General features: G+C 37.9%; 1 pseudogene; it reads left to right on the top strand.

Annotated features, from left to right (window-relative positions):
• Window positions 1-575: 575 nt before the first annotated feature.
• Window positions 576-1,050, top strand: LOC114032592 (annotated as a pseudogene).
• The last annotated feature ends 13,957 nt before the right edge of the window (window positions 1,051-15,007 follow it).

The raw sequence follows: 15,007 nt of genomic DNA, 5'->3' as shown, positions 1-15,007 counted from the left end.
CTATCCTTTTACTTTTAAAACTTGCTCCTAGTTCTGCCTCTTAGGGAGGTCAAGCAGAACAAATTTGATCCATCTTTCACAGTTAACCTGCCTTTCTAAGTCTTCTCTTCTCCAGGCTAAACATCCCTACCTCCTCCAACCAGTCCTCATCTAGTGGCTTGTCAGGCTTCTCTCCATCCTAATAAGCCTCCTCTGGAATAGCTCCAGTTATCAGTATTCTTTCTAAAATGAACCAAATACACTGCTCTAGATGTGGTCTGACCAAGGTAAAGAGCACCATGACAATGAGCTTCCCTGCTGTGGATACTCTGCTTCTCTTAATGTTATCTAAGATTGCTGCATTTAAGTTACCATTAGCTTTCATGCTTGCCATATTCTTCTGTTGATTTACATGGAACATGCAGTCCAATTGTTCTCAATAAATTTGTCACTAAAGGGGGATGAGGATAAAGAATTATTCCGTGTAACAACTGGGAGGTGATGTACAGGCAGAAAAATTCACAAAAGATGCCGCACACGCCCCAGTGCCACTGAGTGAGGATCTGCTGCTTCAGTCTTTACTCTCCTGGGGAACCATGGCTTCTGGAGTAACTGTGAATGATGAAGTAATCAAAACTTTTAATGACATGAAAGCAAGGAAATCTTCTACATGAGATCAAAAAGAGAAAGAAAGCAGTTCTCTTCTGTTTAAGCGATGACAGAAAACAAATAATTGCAGAGGAAGAGAAGCAGATCTTGGTGGGTGACTCTGGTGATACTATAGAGGACCCCCACACATCTTTTGTGAAGTTGCTACTTCTGAATGATTGCCAATATGCTTTGTATGATGCCATATACAAGACAAAAAAGTCCAAGAAAGAAGACCTAGTTTTTATGTTCTGAAGGTACACCTTTAAAAAGCAAGAGATTTTTGCTAGTTCTAAAGATGCCATTACAAAGAAATTTACAGGTATTAAACACAAGTGGCTGGTAAATGGCTTGGAAGATATTATGGATCATTCAACACTTGGACAGAAATTGGGAGACAAACTTGAAGGAAGACCTTTATAAAATGCCAGGGAAGTGCCATGTGGAAGTGGCTTCCATTTCTGCAGCTACATCAGTTGAAATACTGTTAGATTTTGTCCTTTACCATACCTTCCCAGGAAAAAAAAAAAGATGTCAGTAATTTAAGCAACCTAATAGTGATTGCCATTAGACTGTTTCATCCTGGTAGTGATATGTTGAACCCTAAGAATGCCTTCACATCACATTTTAGCCAAAATAAATGGTATTATATGCATCCCTTGTAGAACTAAGATGAATATGATAGTCAATATGAATAGCTCAGAAAACTGCAAAGGTTAGCTAATTGAATTCCTTGAAAATATTGGTCACTGGTCAGATGCTCAAGTTCATTCAGTATTACTTAGAATTGCACTTGATTGCAGTTCCTAAAGTTCTTGTGTTTTGTACACCTAACCTGCCTTTAACACACCTATTGTGACATGGCAGTATATATATATATATATATATATATATATGTGTGTGTGTGTGTGTGTGTGTGTGTGTGTGTGTGTATGTATATGTATGTATGCATGTCTATATATGTGCATGTATAAGTATATATACATATATACACACATAAATATGTGTATATATTTATGTATGTAACTATGCATTGAAAGCACTTTCATATAATAAGGTTGTCCCACTCAAAAAGCAATGCCAATTAAGTTGTCATAACTGTCATCAAATTATTGTAGTACCTCAGTATTCATTCCTGTTACCTACATATCTTCCTAAATGAAGTACTTGTTAATGCCTTTTTATTTTCCATTGAATGTACATTACAGAACAAGAGTAGGAGTTAAGTGTTTACCATGTGAGTCTTGCAGCACTAAAGATATTTTGAACAATGTGGTTATAATGGCAATTTCTGTATGAACAGAGTTTTAAATGGAACATTGTTTTTGAGATCAAACTTCCCACCCCACAGTGCAATAAAACCTGTGGCTTATTAGAAAAAAAGAAAAAAGAAATGATCCATCTTGTACTTGTTCACTATTTGAGACAAATAAGTTCCATTCTTTTTCTCATATGCATTCTGTATTTGAGTTTAATTAGGAAGGCACACATATTAAATGCCAGGGTTCCAGCAATTACTCAAGAAAGGTTCAGAATGATTAAGGAGGCTCTTGCTTCTGAAATTTCTCAGGTCAAACAGACTAATGTCAAGGCAAAGTTAAGGACAGTCTGGAGCAAAGGCCTACATAGCTGCAGATTGTAGTTGTCCAGTCAATATAGAAATAGAACAAAGTCTCAAAAGAGTCACAGGGTCATTTAGTTGTATCCATGATTATGGTGGAGCAGAATCAAATAGAATCAATTGATCAACAAGCATTTATTAAGAATCTCCTATATGCACAGTCATTGTGCTAAGCACTGGGTACAAAGACAAAAAAAAAAAAAGGAAGGAAGGAAGAAAGAAAGAAACAGCCCTGACCTCTAAGAGCTTTTAACATAGGAGACACTATGTACATATATGTTAAGTATATACAGAATATACTGAGACCTCATCCAGCAATGACTTTCTGCAATTTTGTAATATTTAATGAAATTTTCTTTAAAGGGATACAGCACTCTCTTAGGCTGCTAGGTGGCACCATAGTGCAAAGAGCACCTGGCCTGGAGTCAGGAAGCCTCATTTTCGTGAGTTCAAATCTGCCCTCAGACACTTACTAGTTGTGTGACCCTGGGCAAGTCACTTAACCCTGTTTGCCTCAGTTTCCTCATCTATAAAATGAGCTGGAGAGGGAAACGGCAAACTGCTACAGTATTTTTGTCAAGAAAACCCTAAATGGTGTCACAAAGAGTTGGACACAATTGAAAACGACTGAACAACAACAAACAACTACACTCTCCAAGTGAAAGTGATTACTTTTCTTTCAGCAAGCAAGCAAAAACAATATCCTTAGCTATTGCAGAAGCCCATTGGAGTTCCTTAGAAAAAGAGCAGTATTACTGATTTACCAAGCCATACACACACACACACACACACACACACACACTCCCTCCACCATCTGCCACCATTCATTTTGAACCCAAATTTTCTCTTTCCCAGAATGACAGCAGAGCAAGGTTTTACTAGCCTCATACCCTCTAATCCATCCTCCTCAGCCATGCATTTATTAGGCTGTTCATTGAAAGTCAGAGGGAAATAAAGTAAAGACACAATTTTAATTTCCTGGACAGGAAGGCAGAGTTCAACCTGTGGAAAAATTAAGATGCAGAGACACATCATCTAGACTGAAGCTACAAAATGAATTAGATGTATTATAAGGTATTTTTTAAAGCATAAGTCATTATTATTTAATCAATCAATATGTACTGAACATCTAATGTATGTGAGACCTTTTGACTGGGCTCTGTGGGGGACACAGAATAGAACGAGACATAGGCCTTGAAGTTAAGAAGCTTATAATCTAAAAGGAGGTGTAAGATCTATAAAAATAACACATTCGTCTTTGTGCACTACCTTCCACCTCTTTCTCTGAGAACTGTAATCACATCTCCTCAACCACTGCCTCTGGAAAAGGCATGTTGCTGGACTGCTCATTGTTCTACCCACTGCTTCTGTGACCCCTCCACACCCTAATTCCCTTCCCTAGCCACTCCTCCCCTATATGTGCTGTCTCTCCCATTAGAATGTAAGCTTCTTGAGGGCAGAAACTGTTTCCTTTTTGTACCTATGTTCTTTAGCACAGTGCTTGGCACATGGTGCTGAAAAATGTTTTTCATTCATTTCTTCATTCAATCCATTCCATTTTAAAAGCCCAACTCAAATACTGTTACCTCCATGAAACCTTCACTAATCATCCCAAATAGTCCTGGTTTTGACCTTGGACCTCAAGGAGAACTTTGTTTATACAACTTTAATGCATTCTAGGTATCTGTGCTTTATATACCTTCTAGACTGCATGATCAATAATAGCAAGACTTATATCTTATCTAAAGTTTGTCCCTTAGCAGTTACCTACTGCAGTATTATATGTGCAGAAGGTGTTAATAAGTCTATTTTTATTTATTTAATTTTTAATTTATGGAATAAAACAAGCATTTCTATAGTATAATATAATTTTTAAAAGATGATTGCACATGAAACTGAAAATCTATTGCGTACAATTTGCTATTTCTTTTAAACATATAATGAAGTTATCATGTAATTTTTTTTCCTTTTTTCCTCTCCCTCCCCTGCCCTAGAGATGGCTACCATTGGACACAAATATGCATATATATGTAAAATCATTCTATATATACTTCTACTTATCGGTCCTTTCTCTGTATGCAGATATTGTCTTCTTTCATAGGTCCTTTGTTAAATAAAAGTCTATTAAAATGAATGTGTAAAGATGAAGATTGATTGAGCCAATCAATCAGATCCCCTTCCACTTATAGTAACTAATAATGCTATGCCTAGATACTTTAATCAAAGGTACATCTCCATTGTTGTACCAAATAGGAGGTATGAAGTAGGTGTGAGGGAAGCTTTAATATCTCTAGTGTTTATACTTCTACTGTTAATCAATCACTCAAAGTCATTAGACTAAATAGAGAAGTCCTTGATCATTTTAAAAATCCTTAAAAGTCATTGGATGGGAGGGCAGATTGGGGGAGGAGGTGATCAGAAGCAAACACTTCTGAGGAGACACAGGGTCAAAAGAGAGAATAGAATAAATGGGGGGCAGGATAGAATTAAGGAAAATAGAGTTAGTTTTTTGTAACATAACTACTATGGAAGTGTTTTGCATAACTACATATGTATAAGCTGTATCAAGTTGCTTGCCTTTTCAATGAGGGTGGATGGGGAGGGAGGAAGGGAGAAAATTTGGAACCCAAAGTTTTAAAAACACATGTTAAAAAAAATTGTTTTCACATGAAACTGGGAAATAAGAAATACAGGAAATGGGGTACAGAAATCTATCCTGCCCTACAGGAAAATAGAAGGGGAAGGGGATCAGAGAAGGGGGGGAGAGATAGAAGGGAGGGCAGATTAGGGAAAGCGGTATTCAGAATGCATGCCATCCTGGGGTGGGGGGAGGGACGAGATGGGGAGAAACTTTGGAATTCAAAATCTTGTGGAAGTGAATGTTGAAAACTAAAAATAAATAAATTTTTAAAAATAAAATAAAGAAATTATGAGTATAAGGAATTAAAAAAAAAGTCATTGGATGAACAAAAGGCTACTAATGCCTCCCTCTAAAAATTACCTTTTATTTTTTTAAATAGACGTATTCTTGTATTTGTTGCCTCCCCTACAGAATGTAAGCTCCTTTGCGTGGTGTCCAACCTATTTTTCTGTTCAGTCATTTCAGTTGTGTCCAACTCTTCATGACCCTATGGGGGGGGCAGGTTTCTTGGAAGAGATATTGGTGTGGTTTGCCATTTCTTTCTCCAACTCATTTTACAGATGAGGAACTGAAACAAGCACAGTTAAGTGACTTGCCCAGGGTCACACAGCTAATAAGTGTCTGAGGCCAAATTTTAATTTCTTTCTGATTCCAAGCCCAGTGCTCTATCCATTACACCATCTAGCTGCTCAAGTTGCTTAATGAGGAAGTCCTACCATAGCACATACACATTCATTCAACAAACTCCTACCATGTCTCACACACACCCATATAATAAACTCCAGTGACTCCCTATTGCTTCTAGGATCAAATACAAATCCTCTGGTATTCAAAGCTTTTCATAACCAACCCTGCCCTACTCCCAACTCCTTTTCAGTCTTCTTATACCTTATTCCCTGATACTCTTCAATCCAGTGACACCTGGCTGTTCCATAAACAAGACACTCGATTTCTCTCCTCTGGACATTCTCTTTGACTGTCCCCCATACCTGGAATGCTCTCCCTCTTCCACACTGACTACTGACCTCTCTGACTTCCTTTAAGTCCCTTTAAAATTCCATCTTTAGGGGCAGTTAGGTGGCAAAGTGGATAGAGCACTGGCCCTAGAGTCAGGAGGACCTGAGTTCAAATCCGCCCTCAGACATTTGACACTGGCTATGTGATCCTGGGCAAGTCACTTAACCCCATTGCCTAGCAAAAAAATAAATAGATATAAAAAAATAAAATTCCATTTTCTACAGGAAACCTTCCCCAACCCTTCTTAATTCCAGTGCCTTCCCTCAGTTAATTATTTCCAATTCTGTACATATTTGTTTGCTTGTTGTCTCTCCCCATTAGATTATAAAATCTCTGAGTGCAAGGACTGCTTTTTGTAATCCCAGCACCTAGCAAAATTCCTGGCACATACTTCATAATTAATAAATATTTATTGACTGACTGATTAATAAGTGCTAGCTTGATTGAAAACTACAATGGATTAGGAGTTAAACATCCTTGCTTCAAATCTTATATCAGACATTTACTGCTGGGTCGTCTTGAACTCTTGAGCTCTGAGCTTCAATTTCTGAGGTCTGTTGATAAATGTTTAACAACCAGCTCTGCCCAAAACAAGACATAATTTTAAGTTTAATCTGCATTATTAGCATTTTCTCCAACACTTTCTTAAGTCTAGATAATCAACAAAACAAGAAATCAAGCTCTGATTTATAGCATTAGCCAATTTCTGAGATGTAAATAAATACACTGAAAATTTAACCATCAAATCTCTATTAGCTAGTTCTAGCACACCTGTACTTCTAACCCTAAATTTTACAAAGTGCTTTCTTCACAACAGCCCCATAAAAGAGGTAATTAAAATATGATTATGCTCATTTTACAGATGAGGAAACTGAGGCTCAGAAAAATGTACTAACTTGCCCATTTTCTTATACCTAACCAGTAAGTGTCAGAGTCAGGACGCAAACCTATGATTCCAAGCCCGGTGTCCTTCTCAATATTCCATTTCCCCTCATGGATAACCCTCTGAAACAGAGTCCCACCAAAATGTTCCAGTCACTGTCATGCTGGCCCTATCACTTTTAGAGGACAGAAATCTAAACGAAGGTGTCCTGCTACCATTCTGTGACTCAATCCTGTTTCAGTCCCATTCAATTCAATAACATTTACTAAAGCATCTGCCCCTTTTAGAGCACTGTGCTCTGCCCTAAGGGAGAGACAAAGTTTAGATAAGACTTTATTCCTGGGGGCAGCTAAGTGGCAAGGCTAGAGCACCGGCCCTGGAGACAGAAGGACCTGAGTTCAAATGTGGTCTCAGACCAGACACTTGACACTTGCTAGCTGTGTGACCCTGGGTTAATACACTCAACTAATATATTTATACTAAAATACTAATACACTTAACCCCAATTGCCTCGAAAAAAAAAAAAAAAAAAGACTTTATTCCTGATCTTATTATGCTCAGAGGCTAGTAATGGGACAAGACAGAAATAGTGTAATATATGATACTGTCTCATTCTAATGCCCAAGTGTATTCGATTTACTCCTCAACTCAAAACCTATGATTCAAAGATCTTAAAACAAAGCACTAAATGAGGTCTAAGGACAGAGGTTTGTTACCAAGATTGGTAAGAAAGAAGGAAGAAATCATGTTTATATGAAAAAATGGAAATATAAAAGCAATCTTCCCTTCTCTCCCCCCACTTCAATTTTATTTGCATTAGCTAATCTTTACAAGGGATATTTTAGGTTAGGAGTTTGGAACAGTTTATATGGATAGTTTTTTAACTTAGTTCTTTCAGTGGTTACTTGTATCAATGGTGTACTGATAAATGTGTAACCATCCTCTCCAAAAAGAAATATGTAAGATACACTTTTAAGTTTAATCATAATTATTAATATTTTCTCCATCACCTTTGTAAGTCTAGGCAGTCAACAAAACAATAAATAAAGCCCTGATTTGTAGCATTTACCAATTTCCAACCAATTTCCAAAGTATAAGTGCTGACACTGAAAATTTAACAATCAGTTCCCAAGAGTCAGAGCTAGTTGCAGCAAAACCCTAGCTGTATGTTGTCAGGCATGAAAATCTTAAAAGCATGGCAATTAAAATAACAATGGCTCCCATTTCTATTGCATTTTAAAGCTTCTAAAGCACTTTTCTCATTGACCACACAATGAGGTAATATAGGTAGTACATTATTAGTGGATTCATTTTAAAGACAAGGAAACTAAGGCCCACAGGGGGAAAATGACACGCCTATGATGAAAATACCAGTGAGTGTCAAAGTTGGATCTCTGAGTCCAGCACTCATTTTACTATTCTTCAAACAATATCAAAAAACATATTTAAGATAGATAAAATGTATTTCAATCTATAAAGAAATAGAATATTTCAGTCACTCTGTCAAGTCCCCATCAGGATCCTTTGTCTATTCTTTCTCATTTTCTTTTCTTTTCATATTGTTATAGTTACTGTTGTTGTTGCTTTTTTTTACTTTGACTTACTTAATAAATTTATTTCCAGATTTCTTTATAGTCTTCATACTTGTTAGTCTTGATAGAATTACAGCATTCTAATACATTAATGTAAAATCATTTATTCAACCATTTCCTAATTATTGGACATTTAGGTAGTTGGGATTTGGCTGGGGGAGTGGTATGCAAATTACATGTTCTACCATGAAAATCTTTGTTGTTTATTATAATACTTTCAGGTTATATTCCCAAAAATAAAATTATTGAGACAAAAGGGATGATTATTTATATAACCTCTGCCTACTGCCAGATTGCTCTTCAAAAAAGATTCATTTGCCCTTCCACCAACAGTGAATGAATCTGCCTATATCTCCACAATCCCCCAAGCAGTGAGTTTTCTCACTTTTAATTATTTTTGCCAATTTTTGCATTCTTATGTATCTTTCTTAATAAGGTTTTAGCAGGTTTTCAAGCTTTCATTAATAATTTGTCATACTAACTTTGTAGAATGTGTTGCAATAAAAGGCACTTCAGAGGTCATAGCATAGCATGAGGCTGGATCACCTGAGAGAAATCTCAGTGATTCCACGACTAATTCTCATACACTTTGCAGTTTTCCAGCCTTATGGTAGCAACTGTCAGCAGTATTGTCTCTGCAACCATGTATTTTACATGAAAGTGTGCCACGTAATTACAGATTTCTTGGCTTTTTGTACAGAGTAATGTAGTCACCATCACCATTTCACCCTAGTGGTTTCCATGAATTACTCACAACTACTCTACTCTTAATAGGGACAATGGTCCTATAACATTTAAAAAGTTGGAGAGACATAGTTTCTGGGTGATTTAATAATTTTATTAATAAGACTACAATGTTATTAATAAAAGAGATGAATGCCAAAGACAATCATGGCAACAGGTTTCCAGCTTATATGCCCTTGGAACAACACTCCTGAGGGGGACTATCAATTCTGATTGGTTAACAATTAATGAGAGAATGAATATTACAACGAGAGGTTGGACCTATTCTAATGAACTTTAATTATGTAATTTACTTCTAAATTATCCCCAGTCTTCCAATCTAATCAAAAAATTTAGCTCCACCCAACCTTAGTAGAACACAGTGGGATTAAACTGCTTGTAAAGTTGGGTGGGGTCTGATCAAGATTGAAGAGAGTCAAGTCAATGTCCTTCAAAGGACCAAACTTTGAAATGAGAACTACAGAAAAAGGGGAAACTCTGATCTCCCCAAATCACTGGTTATTAATAATCATTTCTCTAAGTCCCCAAACTGTATCTACCTTAAAGTCAAAATCCTCTGTCTAACCTAGGTTGTGATTATAAAATACGATATTGGTCATTGATTTTTTTTTTCAATTTGACATTGTCTGTATAACATCTTTTATGGAAATACCGAGGAAAGTTCTTTCAAGTCTATATCTACATGGTTTCACCAATTCAATCATGTTTGGGTCTGATGTTATGGTAAAAGAAACATTGAGCCAGAATTTTAAAAACATAGATTGTCAACCTGGCTCTCTCACCAATCATTTGAGTGATCCTGGACAAATCAGTTAACTTCTCAGTTTCCTCATCTGTAAAAGAAGGAAGTTGGAGCTTATGGTCTTTAAGGTCCTTTCCAGCTATAACATAACCTGTCAGCAAGCAGAGTAATCAGTAATAACTTCTGAAATGATCAAGTATTCATACTGTGTACAAGATACTGAATTAGTAATGGGTACAGGCAGGTAGGTGATGTAGTAGATAGAGCACTGGGGCCTGGAGTCAGGAAGACCCAAGTTCAAATCTGGCCTCAGACTCTTACTAGTTGTGTGACCCTGGGCAAGTCACTCAACCCTCTTTGCCTCAGTTTATTCATCTGCAAAATGAGCTGGAGAAGGAAATAGCAAACCATTGCAGTATCTCTGGATAACCGCAAAAGGGGTCATGAAGAGTCAGAACAACTGAAAAACGACTAAACAACAACAGCCCAAGAGAAGTATGAGAGGGTGGCCCCTGCTTTCAGAGAGCTTACATTTTAATTGGGTAGATACAACAGTGCAGACAAAGCAAAGTTAAAACAATATATAAATAAGGGCTACATTTCATGGTAAAGAATAAAAATAGTAGAAACACAGAGGAGAGAAAAGGACAAGGGCTGGAATGGTCAGGGAGGTGTTTTTCAAAAGAAATAAGACTTGAACTAGGGCCTAAAAGAATGGATAAAACTAAAGAATATGGAAAAGAGAAAGAAAGGCCCCCCAGAAGGTCCAGTCAGTTAGCATTTATTAAGCACCTAATATATGCCAGGCAGTGTGCTAAGCACTAGAAATGCAAGCAGAAAGCAAGACAGCCCCTGCTCTCAAGGAGCTTGCATTCTAATAGTGGAAAACAAGACATAAAAAAGAATTGAAATGGGAAGGTAGGAAAAAGATGAAGATACCTTTTGAAGGAGGTATTTTAGAGAAGGACTGGGAAAGTCATGAGCGAAGCCTGAAGAGGAATGAAGACATGCCAGGTCTGAATCTTCTCCTTAAAATGGAAATTCTGGGACAAATTGACTAATCAGAAGAAGAGGTTGCAGGGGAAGAAATTACTTCCGGTGTGTGAATCCCAAAGATGGCATGAGCTTCCACAGTGAAGGGGTTTTTGTTGTTGTTATTGTTGCTGTTGTTGTTGTTTTGTTTTGTTTGGTTTGGTTTGGCTTTTTTGGGGGGGAGGGAATTGTAGAGAAAGAAGGGACAAAGAAACAGAACTCATTTAGGTAGGAAGGCAGATGTAAACATGGAATGCTTGTGGGGGAGAGGAAGTTGATTTCAACAATAGAATGACCATTTACAGTCTGAATGATTATTTGCCAATCAATCCTCAGTTCATCCAGAAAACCATAAAAACTTGGCCTTATCCAAGATGTCCATCAACAAGTATTTTTTTAATCAAAGCATACTGTTTTGTTTTGTTTTTTTACTTTCTTTATTTTCCTTGGGGTCTTTTTTGACTGTGTTTTCTTTTACAACATGACTAATATAGAAATAAGTTTTGCATGAGTGCACATGTATAACCTTTATCAAATTGCTTGCCTTCTTAGTGAGGGAGGAGAGGAAGAAGGGGGAGAGGAGAGAATTTAGACCTCAAAATTATCATAAATTAAGGTTAAAATTGTTTTTACGTGTAATTAGGGAAAAAATAAAACATTAAAATTAAGGGAGGAAAAGCATTTTGTCTATCTCCATTTGGCATTCCCCACCCATGGTAAAATTGACAAAATGGAAACACAAAGATGTAAATTACTTACCTAAATCCTCATGGTCAGCCAAAGGAAAAGATCAGACAAGAACATAGGCAAGAATCATGGGGGCTCCCTGCCATCCAAATTGTGCATGGGGCCCCAGTGGGGATGATGTTATTAGCAGTATTTTTAATGTTATTTTTGTTGTTCAGTCATTTTCAGTTGTGTCTGACTCTTTGTGACCCCATTTGGGGTTTTCTCAGCAAAGATACTGGAGTGGTTTGCCATTTCCTTCTGGGGCAAACCGGGTTAAGTGACTTGCCTAGGATCACACAGTTACTGTCTGAGGCCAGATTTGAACTCAGGAAGATGAGTCTTCCTAACTTCAGACCCAGTACCCTACTTATTGTACTAGCTAACTGTCCTAGTATTTTCAATAGTTGTCATTTATATTGCATTTCCATGATAGTCCTGTGACATAAGAAGAGTGGGGATTATTATCCCCATTTTAAAGCTAAAGAAACTGAGACTCAGAGTAATGAAGATTGCCCAAGATTGCTGAGTGGTAAGTGAATAAGAGGACCTGACCTCAGGTCATATGCTTTTTCCAATCCATACCAGTACAGACTTCTCCCCAGAAGGGAAACTGGACATTGCCAAACCAAGATAATTACCAAGAAATTGAATGATGACAGCCAACTATTTCCCAGAACCTAAAGTTTTTAAAATCCAATTAAAATGACATGGTTCATAGTTTGGTTCCCAAATTTCATTCATCTTCAAATTGATTCTCAAAGTGACTCATAGATAAGCACATGAACCCACTGTGTCTCTTGACAGTCACAATGGAGGTGCACCATTTACAAATAAGGAACCATTTCTGGCATACACCAGGTTCATTATTATGCGTATATGTACCAGGTGTCTTGTTAGAGGTTAAAACTGATGTTTCAGTTACTGAGGTAGCAGTCATCTGAAAAGCACAGAACTGAAAGAAAAGTTTAATAGCTCAAAACCTTCAAGGGGAAAAAATGTCAAGGCCAGAAATCCATTCCAGTGAGATTCAGGTCAGAGTTCTTGAATCATAGCTAGCTTCAGCTGCTCACTTATGACCTTCTCTGCAACTGTCATCATGGTTGAGGTTCAAAATTGTCATTTTCCCCAAATGCTGTTGTGAACATTTCATGTTTTTTGTATCTCACGCCAAATCTATGGCATCGAGTAGCATTGTTGAACGAGCACCAGAATCCAAACAGCAGAGGTCTTTTTTGGGGGGGGTGGGGGGGGGTGGGGGGGAGGAGTGGGGAGAGAAGCCAGAAACTTTTAGGGCTTAGATATTCTGATTTCAATCACAACACTCTCTGAAGCTTATCATCTTAGAAAGATATCTGGGGCACTGAGAGATTGGGTGGCTTGCCAAGATCACACAGTCAGCACATGTCTGAGGTAGGACACGAACCTAGATATCCAGACTCAGGCTAGCTCTCTTGGCCATACTATCTCTCAAACACAGGTTTTGCTTTTAAAAAATCCAAAAATCAGGGGGCAGTCGGGAAATGTGTTTTGAAGGAGGTAGCACTTCAGTTGAAAAGGAAAGGCATTCCAAACTGAGGCAGAGTAATTCCAGTCCTGGGAACATTCAGTACAGAGGCATTAATTGATAGACGGAATGTCCTGTACAGAAAACAAGCAGACCAGTTTGGCTGGTGGATAGAGGGTGTGAGGGGAAGCTATGTATAATCAGCATGGAAAGATACACTGGAGCTAAATTGCAAATGCTTTTAATGCCCATAATTTTAACCTAAAGGTATTAGGGAGCCACTGAAGCTCTTTGAGCAGACAACTGACGTAGTCAGACCTAAATGTATCAATTCGGCAACTGTGTAGAAGATAAATTGGAGATGGAAGAGCCTATCTTCATTGAGACCAATTAACATGCTATTGCAACAATCTAGGTAAAAGGGGAATTATAAATGAATGAAAAAATACTTATCAAATACACACTATGTGCCTAATGATGTGCTAAGTGCTAGAAATATATATACAAGAAAGCAAAACAGTCCTTGCCCTTAAGGGGTTACATTCTGTTTGGGAAAGGTAACACATAAAGGAGGTGTGCACACAGTCCCATTGTTTGGAAATAGCTGGAAAGCAGCATGGAAACCTCATTCTGGGCAAGAAAAGACTACAACTCTCCTCTCATAGCCTAAGGTATAGTCCTAGGGTCAGAGTTCAAGGTTATACTGGGAGGAGGGTAAAAAGCATCTGGTCAATGACTAGAGTATAAGCAGAATGGTTTGGAAATGAACATAATGAAGTAATAAAGGACTAAACTAAGACGATTGTAACAACAGAAGAGTAGAAAGAAGGGGACAAATTTGAGAGATGTCAAAGAGGTAGAATTCACCTAGCAAAGAGACGTAGAGAAGACGTTCCAGGCTATATGGTGAGCAAAGGATTACTGACTGCATGTGGTACATGTTTAAGGGATACAGAAGAGGCAAACCTGGCTGCAACATAGACTATGTGGAGGGGAATAAGACCAGAAAGGTCCCATGGTGCCAGACTGCAGAGGTCCCTGAATGATAAATGGCGCCAAGGAACCATCAAAGGTTCTTGAGCAGAGAGATGACGTGGCCAGCTCAATGCATATGGAAGATTTATTTTCTTGGCAGTTTTAGGAAGAATGGCTTATGTTTTACAGCTTTAAAAGTGTTGTTCTTACAGAAACTCTATGAGGTAACTGGGGCAGGCATTATGATTCCTGTTTTATAGATGAAGAAACTGAGGGTCAGAGAGGTAAAGAGATTTTCCCAAGTCATTACTGCTTAGAAACTACTAGTGTAGAAACTGAAAGGAGAAGGGATTCCAAATGTATTCCCTAGGCTGTAGTCAAAGCAGTTAGCTAGTGACTGACTATTATCGAGAAGATAGAACAAACAGCAATCTCAAATAGCATAGAGGAAATCTTTAATGAAACAACTGAAAAGCAGCTTAGAACCTTTCCTTATGTTTTACTGAAAAGATTGAGCCATTTGCTCAGAGCTTTCTTCTCTTTCTCATCTCACATCACTCAGATGTCTCTCTCAACTATCTCCTTCACCTTTGTCTCATATGAAGAGGTAGCCCTTTTCATAGTCAAAGCACACACCTCTACAAACACAAATGACCCATTATGCCTCGTTGCCTTCAGCAGATTGCCCCCTCTATTAGACTTACTCTCTCACCAATCTTCAGTATCTCCCTGTCTACTGGCTGTTTCCCTATTGCCCACACACACAACCATGTCTCTCCTGTCCTCAAAAAAACCTTTACTTGATCTGTTGATCCCAGCTGGCTATCATCCCATATCTCACCTCATTTTTGTGACTAAACTCCTTGAGAAGGCTTTCCATAACTGCTGTCTCCACTTCCT

The sequence above is a fragment of the Vombatus ursinus genome, unplaced genomic scaffold (assembly GCF_900497805.2).
Source record: "Vombatus ursinus unplaced genomic scaffold, bare-nosed wombat genome assembly UNPS02000580.1, whole genome shotgun sequence".
Taxonomy (NCBI): domain Eukaryota; kingdom Metazoa; phylum Chordata; class Mammalia; order Diprotodontia; family Vombatidae; genus Vombatus; species Vombatus ursinus.
This window is presented reverse-complemented; position numbering and strand designations above follow the sequence as displayed.